Genomic DNA, 22,998 nt, shown 5'->3' on the forward strand with positions numbered 1-22,998 from the left:
CCCGCCCGAGTCCGAGGGAAGCCGCGCTCGTCTCCCCAGCCCGCGCGCGCCCCGGCTCGTCGTTCCCCCACCCCCGCCGCCCCACTCAGCCACGGCGAGACAGACGGGCGTGGGGACCGCAAGCGAGCGCCGGAGGTGGGGCGGGGAAAAGAGAGCATCCCCGCCACCCGGCGGAGGGAGGCCTCGTCACAGCCGCCGCCTGGGCCGCGGCCGCAGATCTCGCGGTGTTTGCCGGCCGCCGCGCCGCCATATTGTGTGGCCGTATTTTGATGCGGACTGGGCTGGCGGAGCCGCGGCGGCGAGAGCGAGCGAGAGCTGGGGGGGTGGGGGGAGGGCAGGCGAGCGGCCGGGGGGTGGGGGCGGAGGGAGTCAGGGCGGCCGTGCGAGCCGGAGCCGAGCAGCGGGCCGCGGCCACGGCGCCCCGGCCATCGCTTTGATCCGCGGCAGGCGCCCCAGGCCGACCCCCTCCCCTCCCCCTCAGCCGCGAGCGGCGGCAGCGGCCGGAGGGAGTTGGCTGCGGCAGCAGCGGCGGCGGCCGGACGGAGGGGGCTGAGCGGGGAGGGAGGGAGGGCTGAGGTGTCCCCCCTGCCGGGTGGAATCGGCGCTGGCGGCGGCCGTGGTGGCGGAGGCGGCGGCGGCGACGACGGGGGAGACGGCTGCCCAAGTGGGAGAGGCGGCGGCGGCGGACGAGGAGGAGGGGGAAGCCGCGGCGGCGGCGAAGGGTAAGCGGACGGCGCTGCGGGGCCTCGGCGGGATCCCCAGCCCGCTTCCCGTGTCTGCTCCGGGTAGGAGACCGGCTCTCACCGGCGCGCGAGGCCCTTGTGGGGGCGTCCGCGCCTTCCTCGCCTTCTTCCTCGCTCCGCCCGGGTCCTGCCCGCGGTGGCGAGGCGCCGGGAGGCCCCCAAGTCCTGCAGGGCGGGTGGGGGCGGGGAGCACAGGGCCTGGCCTGGAGCTCAGCGCCGGGGAGAGCCGGGGTGGAGGTGCCTTGCCCCCGGCCCGCCCCCAGGCCTGTGATCTGGAAGCGGGAGGGAGGGAGCCAGACTCCTTTTTTTGGGGGGGGGGACCCAGTCTGGATAAAGCTGACTCTAGGGGCCCAAGAGTTGAGGGAGAACCAGGGAAGTTATGTGTGTGGGCTGAAGAGGAAGCACATCGCTCCCTTTCCTTTCCGATTTTGCTTTCCTGCCGCCTTTCTCGAAGTGGGGAGCGCGCCCCGCTGTGACTAAGTGGCCCCCTTAGAGTCACCAGCCCCACCGTGAGACTGTGGTTGAAAGCGGGAGGCTGGCGAGGGTCTCGGCGTAGCTGACAGGTGACAGGTGGATCTGTCTGTTGCAGATGCTGTAGAATTGTCCCCTGCAGGGTTGTAGACCAAAAGTGTCAGGGAGCGTGTGAGTTTGTATTTACGTGTTTGGCCAAGTTTCATTCCATATATAGTATATTTAAGATGCTGAGTTTCCATTCAAGTCAGCTTAATTGTTAAGGAAGAATTCTTCAAATGTTTCTGATAAGAGGGGTTTCCAGGAGACTGTAGGGGATGTGCAGCCACACAGCGCTTTTCTTCTGGTCTCTTGAAATTTGGGTTCCCCGAAGCATAGGAGGCTGTTGGTAGATGGGCTTTTATTCATTGGAAAGTTCTCGGACATTAACGTTGTATTCAAGGCAACAGCCAGGCAGTATGGTTTTGCATCCATTTTGTCGGTTCTAGGTAAGTTAGTAAAGCGCCAAATTTTAGGGTCAGGTTGATTGACATTTTATATTAGAAGTTAGTTTCTGTCGTAGCATACTCAAAGATGTTGCTCATTATGCAATTTTAGATTTCGCTGGGAATTTTGGTGGGTACAATTTAGACTCTTTTGGCTTTCGGTTACCACTGTTTAACACTTGGTACAATAGCAGATTTTTGACACCTTTTCAAGAATACCCTTAATGTTTCTGTGAAGGTGACTCCGGAGTACTTTTTGAACGTGACAATTTGAAACTTTTTTGAAGACATAGGCGTTTCTAATAAATGGAAGAGTTGCTTTTTATATTACTGTGTATGCTTTAGCTGTCTAATTTGACTCCTTAGGGAGAATTAGATTCATGAGTTAAGAGCCGAGTTAGTAGCCAGATAGTCCAGGAAGGGTTCTGTAGCTTTTAAGATGTGTGTGGAATGAGTGTATTGAATGGTGGGACTATCCGTGTATTAACAGGAAATAGAACAAAAATTCCAGTGATTCAGAACTTCTGTTTGCCGCCCCCCACCAGTTTGTAATAGAGAGGGCTTTATGTTTTCAATCTTAAAGAATCTAACTGAAAGTTGAATATGTTAATTATTATGTTATCCACTGAACATACACCATCACTTCATTTTTATTTGTTTCATGAGGTATCTTTTTCTGAGTTAGAAATGGTTTCCAAAGGACACTATGAGACATCACTATTCAAAACCTTCTGTGAACTTTCACAATAGAACCTGTGTTTGTGTAATTCATTTAATTAATAATAAGTGGATGAAATGATCAGAGGTGCAAATGATATGCTTCCTGAAAAGCAAATTTTAAATCAATCCCGTTTAATTGAGGGAGCCACCTGTGTTTGGTATTCCATGGAAAGAAGCCCTTGCCTTTAGCTAAGAAGGCTGTGGTAAGTTATGACACCTAGTAAAATGAGGGAAATTCTGCATAGTTAGGTGGGTACTACATAGACCCTAATTAAGTCATTATTGAGTGTTTTCTACTCTGGCAAAAGTCAACATGATTGGTTTTTTGCCTCAACAGAAATAAAAGCTTTATTCTACTTCTATGTAAGGAAAATTACAAAGAACTGTGTAGAAAGCTGTTATGCACCAGTGAGCTGCATACATTTTGTTAGATAGGCGTAAGGTATATAGATTGCTTGATTTTATGAGTTATGTGCTAGCAAAGCCCCTGTAGGATGAATTTTCTAAAACTGAAGTTATACACATACACATTAAATGTTTATTTTTATGAATATCAGAATACTTTTGAAAAGAAACTTTGCTTTACTCTAGTTTTTTAAGTTCCTAGAAATATTTATAATATATGAAGTTCATAGATTTAAGTTTTATTTCATATCTGCTTGGCCGGATTCACATGCCCCAGGAACAGCAACAATGGTTTTTTGTTTTGACTGACTTTTGCCATCTTTCTTTAGTAAGAACTCTTTAAATCAGGGGTTATGCTATGATAGAGACAAGTGTGAAGAGAAGTACGGCGGGAATAGGGAGGAAGATGCTAGTAGAGGATTGGATTAACAGTTTGCAGAAGTGTAGAAAGGTGGGTAGCGATGGCTGCAAGCACAGGAAAGTGACGCCTGGACTAGAGGTTTCTTTCTGATGGGCTCTCGCAAGCTGTGTTTGTCCTCATTTGCCACTGTATTCAGATGCTAACAAATTTGGAGATACTGGCATTAAATAAAAATTAAATATATGTTCTTATTGCTGACTTCTGGCTTATGTTTCCCAAGTATTTAAAAATATTTTAATATTTTATGTCCCAATTCTGATTTTTAAAAAGTCAAGAACACACACTTTCTCAGAAAGGCAAAATCCCTAAGGAAATGCTCTTGGAGTTGCTAGGGACTCTACCCTGCGTTCTTTGGTTAATCTCATCTGTGATTGTTATAACTTGGAGACCAGCATTAAGGGGAAGGCTCTGTCTTTCATTTTCTAAGTATCCTCATCTTTCAAAACAGCCTGTTTATTATAAGTGGTGCTTTACCTTCTAGTTTTTGTTTGTCAAAGGAAATGGGAGGGGGTTACATATTTCACTTAGATTCTCTTGATTCTTTGCAGTGTTTCTGATTGTATCCTAAGCATGATGAGAATTGATAGCTGATAAGTTGTTGATGTTTGAAGATTTCTGTGAGATAGTTTTAGGTCTTGGCGGTTAAGTTTATTAATTCAAAATTAATTTATGTAGATCCTCACCTCCATCTTCCAGTGGTGTTTGATAAGTAAGGCTTAATGTGACTGCTTTATTGAGCCCATTCATTTTATTTGTTTGAGATGGTGGTCTTCATTTGAGCCCAAGCTGGCCTCAGTCTCCTACTGCAGTACTTACAGGTGTATACTTGGCCTGTCTCATATTTTTAATCATAAATTCCATTTCAGAATTTGGTACAACACACATGGTATCCTGGTTAGCAAAGAGAATGATACTAATGATCATTGAATTCCCACTGTGTACCAAGTTTTCATTCACTTTTAGTGTATTTGGTAAGCCCTAGTAGTATCTGGGACTCCTATAGATCCTAGACATGCAGAACTAAATAACAGACAAAATCTTCTGTTCTCATGTAGTTTACATGTTAGTGGTAGAAGATACAATAAATGAATAAAATGTGTCTGGGGGCAAACACTGGAGAAAGAAAACAGGGAAGCTGAACGATGCTTGTTTGGTCTGAGATCTGCAATGAACACCAGTTTTGATTTCAGAAAATAGAACTATCCAGTGACCTTCCTTCTTAGAAGAAGAATATCCTTTAAATCTTGGAAACAAAATTATATTTGTGCTTCAGTATTACAAATTGTTACAGAGCTTCAATTAGTAGGGATTTCCTACTGTTAGTATTTTAAAAAGCTACTTTGTGACTCAGTAGAAAATTCTGGAATTTATCATCCTTGCTTGAACCCTACTTTTGGCCACTTACCACTTTGCCGCTGTATTTAGGGCCAGTTATGATTTCTTAGGTTCTCTGAGCCCATTTTCTAACCTGTAAAATAAATTGTCTAAGGTTTCTATGGTGATTAAGTGGGACATTTTATATGCAAGTCATAAGCAGTAGAGTGTGGGTAAATTGTACCATTTTTGTTTGTTGTCTTTCTGGAACTCTGAGTTGGTGACTGCAGCAAGCTCTCCCAGCACTATTGGACATTGTCAAATCTACATTTCATTGGCCACTTAAGGCAGCCTCACCTGTAGTATAATGTTAATTAAAGAACAGTCTGTCCCTGGTGCTTTCTGGAGAGTTGATGTATGTCATGTATGTAGTCAGTGTAACAGAGGAGTACCATTATAGCCTTCAGTGGAGGAGCATTGTGGACCTGGCATCTAGGTTGATAAGCTGGACCTAAACACTGACAAATGGACAGCAAGTACTGTATAAAATTCCAAATCATGTAGTCACTTGACATTTAGCACAGTGCATGCGTGGCACATAGAAAAAGTTCAGTAAAACGTTCACCTGTCAGTTTTTCCTTTATTTCAAAGACTTCACAGAATATTAAAGAAAACATTTACAAACGTGAAATGTACCACTTGTGAGTGATACTTTGAAGAAAAACTGAATAGCCATTCAAACTGCAAACCTTTATTAACACTGGGAGATCATTAAACTGAGCTCCTGGAGTAGAGCATGTCTTCCTTTCGTTGTCTCCTTTGTCCACGCTGGGCAGTGCTTGCCCTGTAACTAGTTCAGCAGGATGTATCTTGAGTGGTTTGTAATGGACATCTTTTGTTCCACCACTACTATTTTTGTGTTTTTGAGACAGGTTCTACTGTGTAGACTGGACTGGCCTTGAACACAGAGGGATCTGCCTGCCTCTGCTGCCAGAGTGCTAAGATTAAAGGCGTGCTTTGCACCACTACTCTTTTTAGTAGTAAACTCCTGCATTTGAAAGGTTAGATGTTGCACTAGATTTTGTTTTGAAGCAAGGGTTTGCTGTGTACCCCAAGCTGGCCTAGAATTCAGTGTCATCCTTCTGCTTCTCCAGTGCTCTAATGGATGTAAGCCTGGTTGAACTTCTAATCCTAAGCGTAGCCTAAATTGTTAAGTAAAATTTTTTAACTGTCATGTTTTTAAGCCTAGCAAAACTTTTGAGAAAGAAAAATCCTAGATCCAGGACAGGCTCCAAAACCACAGAGAAACCCTGTCTCAAAAAACCAAAAAAAAAAAAAAAAAAAAAAAAATCCTAGAAATCTCAAGGAATGGCTTAATTATTTGCATCAAGGCAATTGTTTATAAACTGTTCCTATGCTGTTGGCATGAACGTGAAAAGGGTAACAATGCTTCTTCCTACATGGAGGACCAAACTGTGCATGCTAAGCAAGAACTCTGCCATTAAGATGGAGCCCCCATCCTTCTTTCTTTTTTAGTTTGGTACAAGGTCTGGCCAAGTTGTCCAGGCTGACCTCTAACTTATACTTCTGCCCCAACCTTAGGTGTAGCTGGGATGGAGGCATGTCTACCACATGATGTGGGATGTAGCAGCTTTTAAAGACAAAACAAAACTAATTCATGGATAATTATATACCTTAACTAACTTCAAGTTCAAGCTTATTTAATCTCTTTGAGGTAGTTTCAGTGGTATTGTTGATCTGTGTTGAGTTTATGAATTTAAATGGCCCAGTCATTTACTTCGATTCGTGAAACTGAAGATAATGGTGTTTCCTCAGAAACAAGAGAAACATCCCAGCACTTTCCTTAGCAGCGACCATTCTTTGTATGCTTAAATGTTCACACTGGTCAGCTTTTTCCTGCTCTGATACAACCTACCCTCTACCTGATGGATAACAACTGGATTTCCTAAAACTTAAACCTGTCTAGGTCAAAGACCCTTGAGCCATTTCCACAAAACATTTCTTGGATTAAGAAAGGGGGAAATTTCACTGGGCTGGAGAGATGGTTCAGCAGGTGAAAGCACCTATGTGTAGACAAGCCTAACAACCTGAGTTTGAGCCCATGGACCAACATGGTAGGAGAGAACCGAATCCTACATGTGTCCTCTGACTTCTACAAATGTACTGTCGCAGGGGCGTGCACGAGTGCCCTCAGACACACCCAACAGTGATAGAGCAAACAACAACCGAAAAAACACCCTCACAAACCATGTACACACTGCTGTCTGTTCGAATCTGGATACTAGATGAAGTGCCAGTTGAGTGGCTATGATTCTGTGGTTGTTACTCGTCTGCTAATCAGCTGTGGAAAGAAAATAGCACGAGGTGTCAGTCAGCTGCTGAGGCTCTGGGAAGAAAGTGATTCACACACAGGTACAACAGAAGAGGGCAGAAATAAAAAAATTTGTACTAGTTTATTTGCCTTTTTTTTAAAAAAAAAAAGTGGCATTCTTGTTGCACTTAAGGAAAATACGTGGGTTAAACCCAGGTGTCCTAGTTGAAGTCCCCAAAGCTAAATACTAATGTACAGGTGGAAAGGTCCTTGGAGGAGAGAAAGAGGTGAGACAAGAATGTAATAAGAATTTTAGGAGAATTGTGATACTGATCGCATGAATCCATTATAGACTAGTTTTGATTAGTGAATTTTTACTTCCCAGTTTATTAATTACTGTGAGTTATTAAATACGACTAATTTTGAGTGTTAACATTTTACTAACCTTTATTTGCATTAATGAAATTTTCACTTGACCTTGTATATATTAATGTTAGCTTTATAGTGTTAGCAGAATTGAGCACATCATGGTTAAGTCAGGTGGTCCAGTGATCCTGTTGGTCATATCAGTGCAAGGCCTATGACAGCTCAGCGAGATGCGAGAAAATATTTGTAAATACAGATGAAAATTTCAGCTGGACAATTTGATTGTGCAAATCCAGGTAGGGAGTGTTTTCAGCAGAGAAACCAGTGAAGTCTGAATTCTAAAGAGCTGGGGCTGTGGGTGTAGAAAATTCACCTGATTTTGTACCCCTTAGAAACTGGGTTAACACTGCTTTTGAGTTAATCTCTTTGTTAATCTGTCAGATTATCAGTCTCTGTCATATCAATTAAATTCCTTAATTTTAGTGTATTGGAGGCTTGATAAGAAAAGATCTGGCATTAAAAATCACTTGAGTCAATTTCAAATTACTTAGTTATTAAATAACTTGTTCTATTATCATTGGAGTTTGTGTGCTAAATTATCATTCAGACTTTTATTTAAAGTTTTTTAATTATGTATTCAAAATTTTTAAAAAATTATTTGTACACTTGAGTGAGTCAGATGCTTGGGAGCTGGAGTTAGAGCCACTGATGAGAGCCATGTGTTGTGGGTATTGGGAACCAAGCTCAGGTGCTCTCCAAGACAAAATGTGCTCTTAATGGCTTAAGCCATTTCTTCAGCCCCTCTTTCAAACTCTCTGAGCCAAACTTGTCTTAAGAAAATGAATATTGTATTACCTAATTTACATAGTAACTTTATATTTTCTGTATTTCTTATTTTACCTAGCAAAGTATCTATCTACCTGGAACCCAGTAGGCATCAATGAGTAGCACCAAAATTGTAAAATGAATCCTATACTTTTTAAAAATAATATTCAACTGTACATATAAAGCTTCTTGTATAGATAAGTATTTTCTTTTATATTCTCTTTGCGGGGGGAGGGAGGAGTAAAGCATGTTGTGAGCCTAGTCTTGAAGGGTTGAACCATCTTTCCAACCCTACTTTTTTCTTCTTGACATTCTGTGGACTGTTTGTATCTCCACTTTTACTTTATACTAACCTTTATAGATTATAGGTTTTTATGGTGCTTATCATAAGTAGACATAGAGAAGTAGACAATGCAGGCACAAACAGTTTTGATTTTAAAAAAGGGATTTAAGAGTACCTGTAATCCCGGTACTGGGGCAGCAGGCATCAAGGAGGCTCAAGGTTATCTGTAGGTTCGTGGTGAGTTTGAGTTCAGCTTGGAATGCATAAGACTGTCTCAAAAAAGGGGAGAGAGAGAATTCAGAACAGACTGCATGTTCAGTTTAAAGCCACTGAGCACAAACACCAGTATTCTTTCTATGCACTAAGATAATGTTCACACTGTGACTGGCATGTTGCAGAGGACTTGAGTAAAGTATTACTCTGCTATTTTTCTGATAATTTCCCAGAAAATGGGGGGTGGGGAACAACATGTATACATGGCACACGTGGAAATGGGGATTTCAAAAGAAAATTCCCACTTCCACATATGGTGACTCTACTTACATAGAAAAGTGTACTTGCATGCTTAGAGATTTTCAGACTGTAGTGATTGGTTGGCCCGAGTGAGACACTCATTCTCTTCATGAAATTTTCCACTCATGAACAGTGACATACATTCAGAGGATGACTGTCAAGGGCCAGTGTTGCAGTTTTGAAAGTGGAACAAGTACATAACTAGTCCATGGGAAAATTAAGCTAATGATCATAACTAAACCTAGGTACTAATTAGTATTTCAGCATGTTTATTGTGTCACATTAAAAGAACACCAGGATTACAGCACAGTCTGTTGGCTATCTACTTATTATTACAGCTAACTCAGAAGTTTTGGATTCCTGCTGTGCATCAGGTACTTACTAGGTAAAGGGGATGGTCAGATTACTAAAATATTCTTGTTCTAGAGATGTGTGCAGAAGAGTGTGATACATTGTGATAAATGCTCTAACCTGGTTCAGCAAAGCCCTTTAGGAATCTACTGGAGGGATCGCCTGATTCAGTAAGCAATAAAACAACACAAAAAGACTGCACTTAATCTCAGAGTGAGGAAGACGAGGGTATGCCATTTCACCCATAAAGAAGCATGCCTAAAACGTGGAGGTTGGAAGGTCTATAAATTATGAATAGTTCCATGATACACAGAACCCTGGTGGTGTTGGAAATGGAAAGTGAGGGAGAAAACAGCATAAAGATCCTTGTGTACTCTGTAAAGAAGACTGGCTTCATCTTGTTACTGATGGACACAAGTACTGAACATTCTAAAAAGCCTGGCTGCAGTGGAGCTGGGTTAGAAGGACATGTAGGCCTTATGCTGTTTGAGAATTGACAGGGATGGGATCGGAATCCAGGCTGTTACATTAAGGAGGGAGTTAATAATGGACTTGAAGGAATACTAAGTGGGAAGTACAGGTAAAGATCACACATCCCTGGCTTGTGTTCCTGGTAAATTCTGACAAAGTTCACCGGTACAGAACAGACCAAGGGAACAGTGAATTTTGGAAGTTGTTTGAATTTTCTGTATTAAATTCAAGATTATTTTGTAGGGGGAAAAGAGAGCATGATTTTTATATATATGGAAGAAAATGGGAGTTTTTGTGTAGATAGTTTTTGAGCAAGTATTTGCATAAGAAATGATGATGATAAGTGTTACCAAATATAAGTAGCAAATGCAGAAACCTATACACGGGAGCCTATTTGCTATCTCCCAGGAACTTGGGGGTGTGGAAAATAGGAAATGATATATGAGTATGTACTTTCCATGTAGATTATGATTGTGCTAAGGACTTCAGATTTTATTCAAGATGAACTAGGAAGCCAACAAGAGTCTTAAGATAAAACTTAGTTTGCATTTCCCTTATTTCGTAGAACTATTAATTTGTGTTTCTATATTAATCTTTCTATAATGTATACAGATTTTGTAGTCATAATTAGACTGCTGTCAGTACTTTATAATCGTCACTAAGAAACTCTTTTGTCTTCCTTTATCGTCTAGCTATTTCCTTCAACCTTAATCCTAGCAAACACCAATTTGTTTCCTTACCACACTATAATTTTATCATGGAAAATTGCATAAATGGAAGTATACATTTTTACCTTTTGAGATTTGCTTTTTATTTTGACTTTACCTAGTACCCTTGATCCAAGGAAATTGTTGTATGAATCAATAGTCACTCCTTGTAATGCTGAGAAGCATACTATTGTTAGGGTGTTCTACAGTTTACTGAAGCATTCATTAGTTTGAAGGACTCTGGGGTCTCCAATTTGACATTATAAAAATAAAGCTTGGGATTATGTATTGAGTGTGCACATGAATGTACCAAGGTGGGAAGTGAAGAATCAGTCTGGACTTCCTCATTCATGAGGAGGATCCCAAGGTTTCCTTACTGTTCTCTGTATTGTTAGATGAAGTACCACTCAAAAGAGACATTGTCTATTTCAGCAGAAAAGACTAACTATTGGAAAAGGTTTGTTCTTGAAAAGTAGCCAAATTGTGTGCAGTTTCTTTGGTGAGCTGGTCAGGCAGGACCTTGCATGAGACAAGTGAAAGGAAGGGAGGGAGGAAAAAAAAACCTATTATTTTCCCTAACAATAAATGAGATCAGGGGACAGCGAAGTGTACCAAATAGTCAATATTCGTCGGAAAACAGCATGATACAGAAAATCAGGGTTCCAGCTAGGCCTCAGAGATGTGGCATATCAATATGTAAAAGTCAAATACATGTGGAAAGGCAAATAGATTGGTGAATACATGGACAAAAAGAGTATGAGGCAGTAGCAATAATCGAGGCTTTAACATTGAATTTCTGTGTGAAATACAAACACAACTCCCAGCTTAAGTTTATAACCCCAAATTAGAGAACCCAGTCCTTCAAATTAGAATATGATTAAACTGTGGTATACCCAACAACAGTATAGTTTTCAACATTAACGAGAAATAAACTATTGATACTTGTAACAATTTAGTTGGACCAAGGGCATTAGAAAAGGCAAACCTCTGTTTGGTACAAGCTCCTCTCCAAATCATGTTTATAGCCTTTAGTTCCCAAAGGTTGATGTGTATATATATGTTTATAGGTAAGGAGATTTACAGTGAACAGTTTTGTACATGTTTTCATGTGAAAACACATTATTATAAGAAACAATTAGACCTTTCCAGAGTTATTGTCATTTTACATTGCACTTAGTAATGTATGAGAGATCTGGTTTCTTTGCGTTTTCACCAGCACTTTGTACTGTCAGTATTTTTCATCTCAGCCAATCTAATAGTTGACATCACATAGCTTACTTTGTATTTCCTAATAGCTGGTGGTATAATAACTGTTTTCATGTGCTTCTTTGCTGTCTGTGTGTCCTTGGTTTGGTATGGTGCCTATATTCTAACTGGGTTGTTTCCTTCTGCTGAGGTTAAGAGATTCTTTATGCCATCTAGATCCTTGTCTCTTATTAGTGATTTGCAGACATTTTCTCCTAGCATGGGACTTCTCTTTATGTCTTCTTAGCAGTGTCTTTACATAGAGGAACTTTTGATTTGGATGAAGTCTAGCTGTTCATTGTTTCTGTTCATTTTATCTTTTTGGATTGTGCCTTTCTTGGCACCCTTCAGAACTCATCTGTTCTCAAAGATTTTCTCCTGTTACAAAAGTTTTCTAAAAGCTTTATATATAACAATAGAGATGTATCATCTATTTTGATTTAATTTTTATATTAAAATCTGATGTTTAAGTTGAGTTTTTTTTGACTTGTGAATGACTATTTGTTCCAACATTATCAGCTTTTAAAACTATTCTTCATTGACTTGCTTTGACAAAAATCACATGGCTGTAATTGCAAGGGTCCATTTCTTTTTTTTTCTCATCTTTTGCTCTTTGGATCTGTCCTTCCCACTAGTATTATACTACCTTGATTGCTGTAACTACATGGTAACTTATCAGATTTCTCTAATTTTATTCTTTTTTAAAATTTATTTTGACTATTGTTTCCTTTTTATATTTAAAACACACATACACACACACATACCCCACTGGGATTTTGTTAAGAATCACATTACATTGTGGTCAGTTTTGGAGAAAATTTAGATTCCTACTCTGTTGACGCAGTTCATGAATGTAGTATCTTTAGCCTTTTAAAAACGTTTTTTATGTCTTTCCTCAGCATTTTGTAGTTTCCAGAATGTAATTCATACACATTTTGTTAGATTTATTCCTAGACTGTAAAACAATTGTAACTATTATGTTTCAAATTTTGACTTTTAATTGTTCATATGCTAACAAATATCAATATAGCTGATGGCTGTAAATGCGCATTGTGTTCTGAGACTTTTGAACTGTTTTTAAGTAGATTTTGTGAGCACAGACTATTTTAATTGCTTCTCAGTTTTTGTGCTTTTTATTTCTTTTCTTGCCTCACTGGCTAACTTTTTTTGGGTCTTAGGATATATTCAGTCTTTGACCACGGAGGATGTGTTGGCTACATTGTTTTTGTAGGTGCTATTTATCAGTTCCCTTTCTAGTTATAGTTTGATTAAAAGTTTTTATCGTTTTTATCATGACTGGGTCTTGGACAATATCAGATACTTTTTGTATATCAGTAACTGGTTTTATGGTCTTTTTTTTCTTTAAACAGGTTACTTCCTTTTTTAAACATTTACTCTGAAATATATGGAATGGATAATGAGACTAGAACAAAGATGTAAGAAAAAAGACTATATTGAAAATGATTGCAGTGATCCAGATGAAAGGCTGGAACTGGGGTAGTAACAGTAAAGGGTGAGAAAAGGTCAGATTTTGGATGTGTTTCAAGCCCTGTGTGGGCAGGAATTGCATGTGGAGCATGAGAGGGAATTCAAGAATGACTCCCAAGAGTTTTGGCCTAAGCAGTTGGAAGCGTGGAATTGCTGTTGACTGAGTTGGGAAGAGTGGGGAAATGGCAAGTTTAGACTGGGCTAGGTGGTCAGGAGCTTGCTTTTGAACACGTTAGCTCTGAAATGTTTTCTAGACTTACAATTTATAAAGTCAAGTGGGCAATTCATTCAATACTTAAAATGGAATTAGGTGAGGAATTCAGGCTAGAAATAAAAATTTATCAGTGAGGTAAAATAGATAGAGTCGTTACGGATTGTAATTCCTTTCTGTTTAGTATATTTAGTCTGTTAACAAACTAAAGAAATTCGTGAAAGTGTGAACTGGTTCTGTTTACCAACAGACAGTTGAATATCCGATGTTAAGAACACCAGAAATTATATGGTTGGGAAAGAATTTTGAGGATAGATATTTTGAAGATTACATTTGTCTTGAACCATACTTAATTGGTAGATGACTGTTGTACTATTACTCATCTACAGTTTTTACTACTAATTGGGAGCTTTGTCCTAAGCCTTTATAAACTGAAGGAGCCCTGTACCTATTGTGAAGAGCTTGACATTGCTATTCAGTTCCCAGGTGGCATTCCCTGACAGCAGTTCTTGTATATGAAGCCACCCAGAGAGATAGGAGAAACCAGGATGTGAAACAGCTGACAAGGAGAGGTGCAGCTCAGAATCAGCTGGCGAAGTGAATGCGATCTGAGGACAGGGACATCTTCTGGGTCCCACCCAGATTTCTGCACATTGAACCTTAGGCAGTATTTTTAAAACACCATCATTTTTTTTCTTTCTATAACTAATCAGTAGCCCTAGCATAGCATTTTCTCATTGGTGATTTGTATATTGTTAGCATTGCTTTATTTACTTCTATTTGCACAATTTACCATCTTGTATTGATAATTATCTGCTAATTTTTCAGTGTTTTGTACTAAGTTTAAATATTTCTTTTTCTTTTGGAAAAAAGAAAGTTCACAGAGTATACTGCAAGGATACAGCTGGTGTGGCAGTAACAGCTACCTGTCCCAATAGTCCTTTAGCACATGGACAATTAATAAATATTTGTGAATGAATGATGCACACATCCTACCAGAAGTTTAAAGCTAGTTCATGAAACTTTGACTTTGAAAACAAATGCATTTACAATTCAGGTTACAATTGCATGTCTTTTAGGAAATTTCTGTGCTCTACTTTCTATCTACTCCTCTCCATTTTCAGGTAAATAGCAGAAGTAGGTATAGAACAAAATTTTCTTTGTTAGTTATTATGCTTATAAAACATTACCATACACTTTTTTATTTTGAGCTATATGAGGCAAACCGTGAGCTTTTACTGTTCTATCATACGTTTAAATCGCAAGGAAGTTAGTAATTTCTAAGTACTACTTATACATGGGTGCACATGCATGTGGAGGCCAGAGGATCACCTCCAGTGATCCTTATTCTTCAGGAGTTAGTCACTGTGTTTTTTGAGACAAAAATCTCTCACTGGCCTGAAACTTACCAATTCAACTAGGCTGGCTGGACATAAAGACCAAGGGATCTGCTAGTCCCTGCCTCCTAAAGGCTGGGATTGCAAAGTCCCATCACCATGCCTGGCTTTTCCAAGACATCTATCTATACTGGGGATCAAGTTTGAGTGCTTTTAAATGAGCTGTCTAATAGCACTAAAATATCTTTATTTGCAGTTGTATAGTGTGTTGTGTGGAGGTGTGCATGTGTACATATCTATACACATTACAGATAGTCAATCTGTGACAGACTAATAGAATATATATTGTGTTCTCTGATACTGTTGACACCAAGATAAAGATATTTAGTGACCTTGTTTAAGCATTTTTTTAACATTTAACTTTATTTTATGTGTATTTGGTATGAAGGTGCCAGATACCCTGGAACTGGAGTTATAGACAGTTGTGAGCTGCCATGTGGGTGCTAGGGATTGAACCCAGGTCCTCTGGGAGAGCAGCCAGTGCTCTTGACCGCTGAGCCATCTCTCCAGCCCCATTAAGCATCTTGAATAAGGGAAAATAGTTGCATATTCATATTTATTTTAATGATGTGAATGAAACAATATATGCTCAGCTGAATGATTATGTGGAGCATTAAATGAGTAAACACATTATAAGACATTTGGCTATGTACCTGACACTTTTTATCAAAAGCTTTAAACTTCCTTTCCTTGGCCTTCTTGGTACTTTAAAAAACAAAACAAAGAAACAAAGTGGTTTTATATAGCCTAAGCTGGCCTTGTATTTTACAAGTGTTGGAATGTGGGCATGAACCGGTACAATGAGCCTGATACCAATTCTTTCTTGCTTTCATGGAGCTAACTTTCTTGGCTTTGTTTTTCAAGTTTCCTTCTTAGCTTTCCTCTTTTGCATTTCTTACTTAGGTCAAATCAACTTTAAAATCCCTTGCTTCTCATAGGAAGGATATGATGTGACCCAGTTTGTATTTTAGGCAATTAGTAGGCTTGTTGCAGTTGTAAAGTACAACCTAGGAAAGCTGTTCAGTAGGGCAGGGTATCAGATAGGAAGCTGTTAATTGGTTATCAAGGTGCAACTGAACCCCCTGAACATTAGGAGGGAATGGGAGTGGATACAAGGCCTTGGGAGTGATGAGTGAAACTTTGCCATTGGTTATATGAAGATAGCAAAGAATCAGAGATAGGACACTGGGGTTCCTGACTTCAGAGCCTCACAGCTTACAGCTAATAGAAATGCATTGTTGGGCAAGAGGTAGAGTTATAGTTGAGTTGTTTAGGATGGTGGTGTGTATTGTGGGGATGTTGGTTTACTTGTTCCTGACCACCCTTTCTCCCTCACTGTCTGAATTCCATTGCTGTTAGTCTAAGAGCTTCCTTTAGGAAAAAGTATGTTCTTTTTAGTCATAGCCAGCAGCAGAGCTTATTGCATGTGGAGAGAAATGTATTTCCTACCCTCATTCCTAGTCTCTTGAGATCTCTGTGCCCCATGTGAAGATGACTTAAGAGACTATACCATCGTTGTCACCCCACTTACAGGCCGTAGATAGATTGGTTTTATTTCACTTAAGTGAAATAAGTGAAGCAAGTTGTTAGAGCTATTTGAAGAAAGCTGAAATTATATGCTGTGTTTACAACCAAATAGTAATCAGTCCCAATAAATGAAGCATGATTCATCTCATATCACTAGGTAAGACCTACTTGCATAAAGTAATTAAAACTTAACCCCCAAATCTGTATTTATAGATTTTCTATAGAATTTTGTTTAAATCTCCATCATGTATGTTACATAAATCTAGTTAATAAATATATGTTTTATTCCAAGTCTATTTGTTTATATTTCATGTTTCTCTGCCATCTGAAATAGGGACCCTTATATACATGTACCTATTTTGCATACTAAATCTTTTTGTAGAAGACAGTGTTTGCTTCATGGCTTCAGAATGAATCAGAAACCCGGATTTTAATCCAAGGACTGCCACTAAACCGTGTGAAAACGTAGTTCATAGAATCTAGGTGCATGTTATATGTGCTTAGCGGACACTGTAGAATGAAACATTTTATTACTACTTTTAAGGTATCTCTTCCCTAATTTACTAAGTTAATAACTCATGAAAGTTTTTACTGCCCAGTAAATAAGCTTGTCAGGGTTTTGTTGGTTTGTTTGTTTTTTGGTTTTTCGAGATTGGATTTCTCTTTGTATCTTTGGAGTCTGTCCTGTCCTGGAACTTGTTCTGTAGATCAGGCTGACCTTGAACTCACAAGAGATCTACCTGCTTCTACCTCCTGAGTGCTGGGATTAAAGGTGCCTGCCACCACCAGACAGCCTAAGGTTGTCGATTCTTTAGTGGTGCTATCTAGGTCCTCATTGGGTGTTAGAATATCTCCTTTATCTACTTAGTGGAAATTTGGCCTTTCAATATATTTTCTGGTATTTGAAGTTGCAAAACAAGTCTTAATATTGATTTATTGAGTGCGTTTTACTTACTTTGTATACATTATGTGTCTATATTGTATATAGGCAGTATTCTATATTTAAGCACATAGTCCATGTCTCCAGAAGAGCAGAACAATAAGAGAAAAAATGATGAATCATGGTGTTTATTGGTCCACAGGAGCATTAGTAATTCTGAGTGTAGAGCCCCTGTGGACTGAAGCAAGGGAAAGATTCAAGGTCAAACTAGAGCTGCTTTTGAAGAAGTGGTTTTAGTGTCAATGTGGAGAAATCGCATTCTAAGCAAAAGCATTGGTCATTGAGGGGGGGAAAAGGAGGTTGAATATGTTCACCAAGCCTGAATGGATACCTACCTATATAGGGGCTGATGGGCAGTAAAAGTAGGTAGATTTTAAGTAAATAGATAATAATGAATGCTGGTGAAGATATGAACAAAAGGAAACCCTTATATATACTTCTAGTGAGAATGTAAGGTAGTCTGGAAACTGAAAATCAGTATAAAAGCCTCTCAAAAACCTAAAACTAGATCTACCATAGGATGAAGCCAATACTGCTCCAGTGTTTGCCCAGAGACGTCCAAGTCAACAGTCACAGAGGTAAAGAGGCATGGATAAAGAAAATGCAGAATATGTACACAAATGGAATGTTTTCAGCCTAAAAGAACAAAGTTACATGGTTTGCAGAAAATGAGTGTAACTGGAAGTTATCTTAGTTACTCAATCCAGATTCAGAAAGACAAATACCATTTGTCTTACATATGTCCTCATTTTCAGTTTCTAGATTTCATAAAGATATATAAAAACCATGTGTTTCTCCTCTTTTTTTGTTTTTTGTTTGTTTCTCTGTGTAATTATGGAGCCTGTCCTAGAACTGTGTAGACCATGGTGGCCTTGAACTCACAGAGATCCACCTGTCTCTGCCCCCACCCCTCATGCTAGAATTAAAGGCGTGCATAACCACTGCCTGGCAAAACCATATGTTCTATGTAACATAAAAGTAGATGTGAAACATTGTAGGAGGACAAAAGGGCTGTTTTCTTTTTGTGCTGGTAAGAGGGGAGGTAAGGAATGTGCTCAATGTTCAGAATGGACTTGTATGAAAATGTCCCTCTCTAACAGGACCATGTATGATGAATATGCTCAAGGATTTTTTTTGAAATATAAAGAAATATATTTCAAATAGGTAAATATTTAGGGCTGAGTGTGTGTGTGAGTGTGTGTGTGTGTGTAGGTAGAATGTTTACCTAGCATGTCTGAGGCCCAGAGTTTAATCACAGCACAACATAAGCCATGCATGGTGATGCCACCTGTTATTATGCAACTGAGGAGGTGGAAGCAAGAGGATCAGCTACCAGAATTTGACCCAGCCTGGAATATATGAGATTCTGCCTTTTCTTTTTAAGTTAGAGTCAATAGAGAGATTTTAATCTAAATTATATGATCCTAAAGAAACTGAGGGTAGAACTTGAGGGAGAGGTGCATGTGGCGGTGAAAAGGGTTCAGTTTTTATTGAGTTCTAATGTAACTTTCCCATTTCTCTCTGTTAGGGTTTTAGAAGAAGCAGACCACAGCAGCACCTTTTTCTTTAGCACTATGAGACACTTCTCATGTTATGCTCTAGATGTGGATGTCTCTGTGTAGTTATACATATTATCACCTTGGAATTTAGGTATATAATTGTTCAGGGCTCCTGCTAGGACTTCTTTTTTGTGTTTGGTATTAATTTTTTAAAAATCACAAATAAGCCTAGGCTAGTCATGGTGACTCTTGCCTTTGATCCCAGCACTCGGGGGGCAGAGACAAGCAGATCTCTGTGAGTTCAAGTCCAGCGTGGTCTACATACAGTGAGACCCTGTCTTTGGGGGGGGGGGGGAAGGTAGCTGTGTTTCACTTATCATTCTCCCTTCTTGTCATTTATCTTGTGCTTTTGAAACCTTGTTTTCACACACCACCACCACCTCTTCCTGTCTTCTCATTGGTCTACTAGATCAGCCTCTGGTGTGATTGCTATTCCCAACTCCAGTATTAAGCCTGTATCCATGTTTGGACCGTCACATTGTAGCTGATAATATGACCATATTTCAATAAAATTAGCTATCTTTATAATCATGAGTATTTTACGCATTCAAAACCACTCTGAGGGAATCTGTAACTTCCTTGAGACAACGAAAGGGCCCATGACCTCTGGTAGTAGACCCAAACTGGAGAAGGGATAGGGATAGGTTTTAGTGGGAGTGGCAAGCAGGACAGGAGCCTAGTGAATATGGTTTCTTATTCATGTCGTTTCAGTTGTGGTGTCTTCCATGATTCTTGCCTTCTTCCTGCTAGATAGACTAGGGTGTAGAGGGCAAAACCTGTGTCAGCAGTTTCGATAACTAGCTTTGTGGATTAATATTCGCTAAATAGCTTTAAGACTTAACTGGGAGCTTGGGTGTGTGAATGTGACAGTGTGTTTAAGATGATGAAGACTCCACACATGTTCACAAGTTAAGGGGAGATAACTAAAGAGCGAGATGGGGGAGCGGGGGAGCTTCCTCAAGGGAAGTATGAAGGAATAGGGTCTGGTCTCACATAAGATGCAAATGATGAGAGACATTCCCTTACAAGAGTAACAGACCTTAGAGATTTTTAATTCTTTTTTGAATTTATAATTCTTTTAAAACTTTTAGCTTCAGGTAACTATTTCAGAACATAAAGAAGAAAAGGTGAACTTTGAGTTCTTTTTTACAAAGCCAAGCATACAAGGATAGTAAAATAGATTAAAAAACTGCAGACCGTCTTAGGAAAGTTGATGGAAAAATGCTTATAATGAACTTATCAAATGGACTCTAGCATTATATCACTGGAATAATACTGTAGATTAATTCATATTAATGGTAAGCATGGGTGTGGATATCTTGAGGGATGCCATAAGGTGGAATAGGAGAATTTCAGCATTTATTTTGACAAGAGTTCTTAGTAAAACAAGAATAGAGAGATATTCCTAAATTTTCACATCTCAGACCAGAAACCACCATTTTGTTACTAGAAATGGTAAGATGCTAGAATTCTCATTTTCGTCTTTAGTAAAAAGCTAAATAACTAGTAAAAAGTCACGAATCAAAGCCTGTTGGGATGTTGCTTATAATTGCACAGGAGGCTGCGGCAGACTTAACACATTTCAGGCCAGCCTGGCTATGTAATGAGACTGCCTCAAACCTCCCTGCTGTCCTCCTTAGCCCAGCGTTACTGTTACATAACATTGTCATGGAAGTACTGAGTAAATACAGTTAGACCAGAAAAATAAAATAAAATCGGGTATTATTTACTATTATTAACATTATATATATGGAAAAAAGCAAAGGAAATAACTGAAATGTTACTACGAGTAATGAGATTTCAATGTGATAGCTAGTTATAAAATTAAAAATACATAATGTGGCACTCGGGAGGCCTTGAGGCAAGTTGGTCTCTGTGAGTCTAGGGCCAATCTGGTCTACAAAGTAAGTTCTAGAACAGCCAGAACTGTCCCACAAAGAAACCGTGTCTCAAAAAACAAACAATACTGATTCGTTTACAGAATTTTCCTTGGTAGTCTTTAAAGTGAAAGCCCTCCATGAGAGTTAGTGACAGAGACTATACAAATAGAATTCTATCTCTCCATTTTGAGTGGTATATTTTCATTTTGAAAGAAAGTTGTAATGAATACATTTTGAGTAACTGTATGGTTTTTTTTTTCTTAAATTCCTTGTGGCTTGTGACACTTTATACTTGGTAAATGGCAGAGAAGTTGTAATCTGATCTTCAAGCCATATTTGGTAAATAATAATTTTCTGTGGAGCCCGCTGTTCTATCAGTAAGAGGGAAATTATTGCCCATATGTAGTAGAAGGCTTTTCTTTGCCTTAACTGCAAAAAGACCAAGTTATGTCATGGACTAATTACTTTCCTGGGGTTTTGGTATTTAAGCTCAATATCCCAGAGGTACGTTTAACAAGACTGTTGTTGTATCTATATTCTACTTTACTGGGAGAGAAATTTTTGTTCTTGTTTACTACAGACTATCTTTGTATCCTAAATGTAAATTTTTACACCTCTGATAATTGAACTGCCTTCTAGTTATTCTGAAAACAGTGTTAATCAATTACTTCTCTTAGAATGTGATGCAGTTTAATTACACATAAAGCTTATTAAACATGCCTGTTACTTTAGCACTTGTGAAAATAAGCTTAAGTATACCTATGTATTCAGAGCATACATAAAGCAAACAGGAAAAGAATGTGTTTCATCCTTTAGTAATGCAGAAGGATGTGTTGGAAACCTGATATGCAGCAGACTTTAGGTGCTTATGTACACAGTGAAGTTGCATGGCAGCCCAGTGAAATGAGCAACTCTCTGCAGTTTGATAAAAAAGGGACTTAGGGTGGAAGCCATATTGAAGTGAGATTTGAACCAAGGTTCCTGTCTTCCAGGATTATTTTCTCTACAGCATGCCATCACAAAACATGAAAAGCTTACACACGCACACCCGCCCCCGCCAAAATTACTTTGACTGTGTTTTTGCTGTGTTGGTATGCACAGAAATGCAGAGTTTACTTGTTAGTAGTCTTTATCCATCCTGTTTCGTCTGTGTCCCATCACAGTCCTCGTGTTTGATAGAACAGAGATTTTACGGCTGTGGGGTTCATTTTTAGAGGAATTCCTAAAGGTGCCAGCCTACTGAGAATCAAGTATAAGGATGTCATTTGAGGTTTCTGGAAAGCTAATTAGTACATTGTCTACCACTGGCCTCCCATTTCTCTAACTTTGTAGTTGCCAGTTCATTTTTGTTTTAATATTGGCCTAAGAATTTATTTTAATGAATGAATCTATTTTGGTAGTGGGAAAATAATTTCCAGTGGGTTAGGAAGCACATCTTATAAATTGTTCTTTGCCACCTTCTTTAGGCATTACCATTAGTTTTGAGCCAGATGGGGTGGCGCATGCCTTTAACTCCAGCACTCGGGAGGCAGAAGCAGGTGGAGCTAGCTCTGCATTCGAGGCCAGGCCAGCCTGGTCTACTGAGCGAGTTCCAGGACAGCTAGGACTGTTAGAGAGAAACCCTATGGAACTTGGAATTGAGTTTGTTGCCTGAATCTATCTAAAACATTCCTAGGAAGCCTCTGCAGCATCTCTGACCAAGGAAATAAAAAGAGCAGTTAAAAGATGACAGCGAGGGAGGAGTAAAATAACCTGAGAGTGAAGGGTTTCTAGTTCCAGTTTTATCGCTCAAAATGGGTATTGCTGCTCCTGTGTTACAGTTGCACTGACCTCTGGCAGGCAGGCTTCTATCCAGAATCATGAGAGATTTCCCAAAGGCTACTTTTCACTTCCTGGAAGTGAACTACCTGGGGCAGATGAAGAGTATGTCTCTCTGAAGTAGTTTCTCCTGGCCTTTGTGTTTCGGGAACTTTGTCCTGCTTGAGAAAGGCTTCAGGAAAACAGCCAAACACCCCCCCACCCCACCCCTGTGCGCGCTTTCGGATCTCAGAGTGTTGTCTACTCACATTCCTTATTCTGCCTACCTCTAGTTTTACTCTAGTTTTTCTTCTGCTTTCAAGGCTCCAGACCGAGTTCCTGGACCTGCCCTGGAAAAGAAGTATCCAGTAGAGATGAGCTCACTGCAGTTACTTAATTAAACATTTGTAAGCTGCAAATGAGCCAACCAAGGACAGCTACAGTTTGAATTTTTCTATTTCCAGGTATGCGAAAGTTGGGGCACTCAAGCATAGACTGTGTGATCTGTAACAACACACAGTTCACAACTTAACAGTTCTCTGGCTTT

The 22,998-nt window shown here is 39.7% G+C and overlaps 1 protein-coding gene across 2 annotated transcripts in view; it reads left to right on the forward strand.

Annotated features, from left to right (window-relative positions):
• The first annotated feature begins 348 nt into the window (after positions 1 to 348).
• The window catches only part of Tab2 (TGF-beta activated kinase 1 (MAP3K7) binding protein 2), a 55,443-nt gene continuing 32,793 nt past the window's right edge, over positions 349 to 22,998 (forward strand). The window contains exons 1-2 of one of the 2 annotated variants that reach the window (XM_075949238.1): positions 349 to 722; positions 22,775 to 22,915. The gene's annotated coding sequence lies outside the window, so the exon portion shown is untranslated. The remainder of the gene's footprint in view (positions 723 to 22,774; positions 22,916 to 22,998) is intronic. The other variant, XM_075949245.1, reaches the window with a different exon arrangement.

Source organism: Microtus pennsylvanicus, chromosome 1, assembly GCF_037038515.1.
Source record: "Microtus pennsylvanicus isolate mMicPen1 chromosome 1, mMicPen1.hap1, whole genome shotgun sequence".
NCBI lineage: Eukaryota > Metazoa > Chordata > Mammalia > Rodentia > Cricetidae > Microtus > Microtus pennsylvanicus.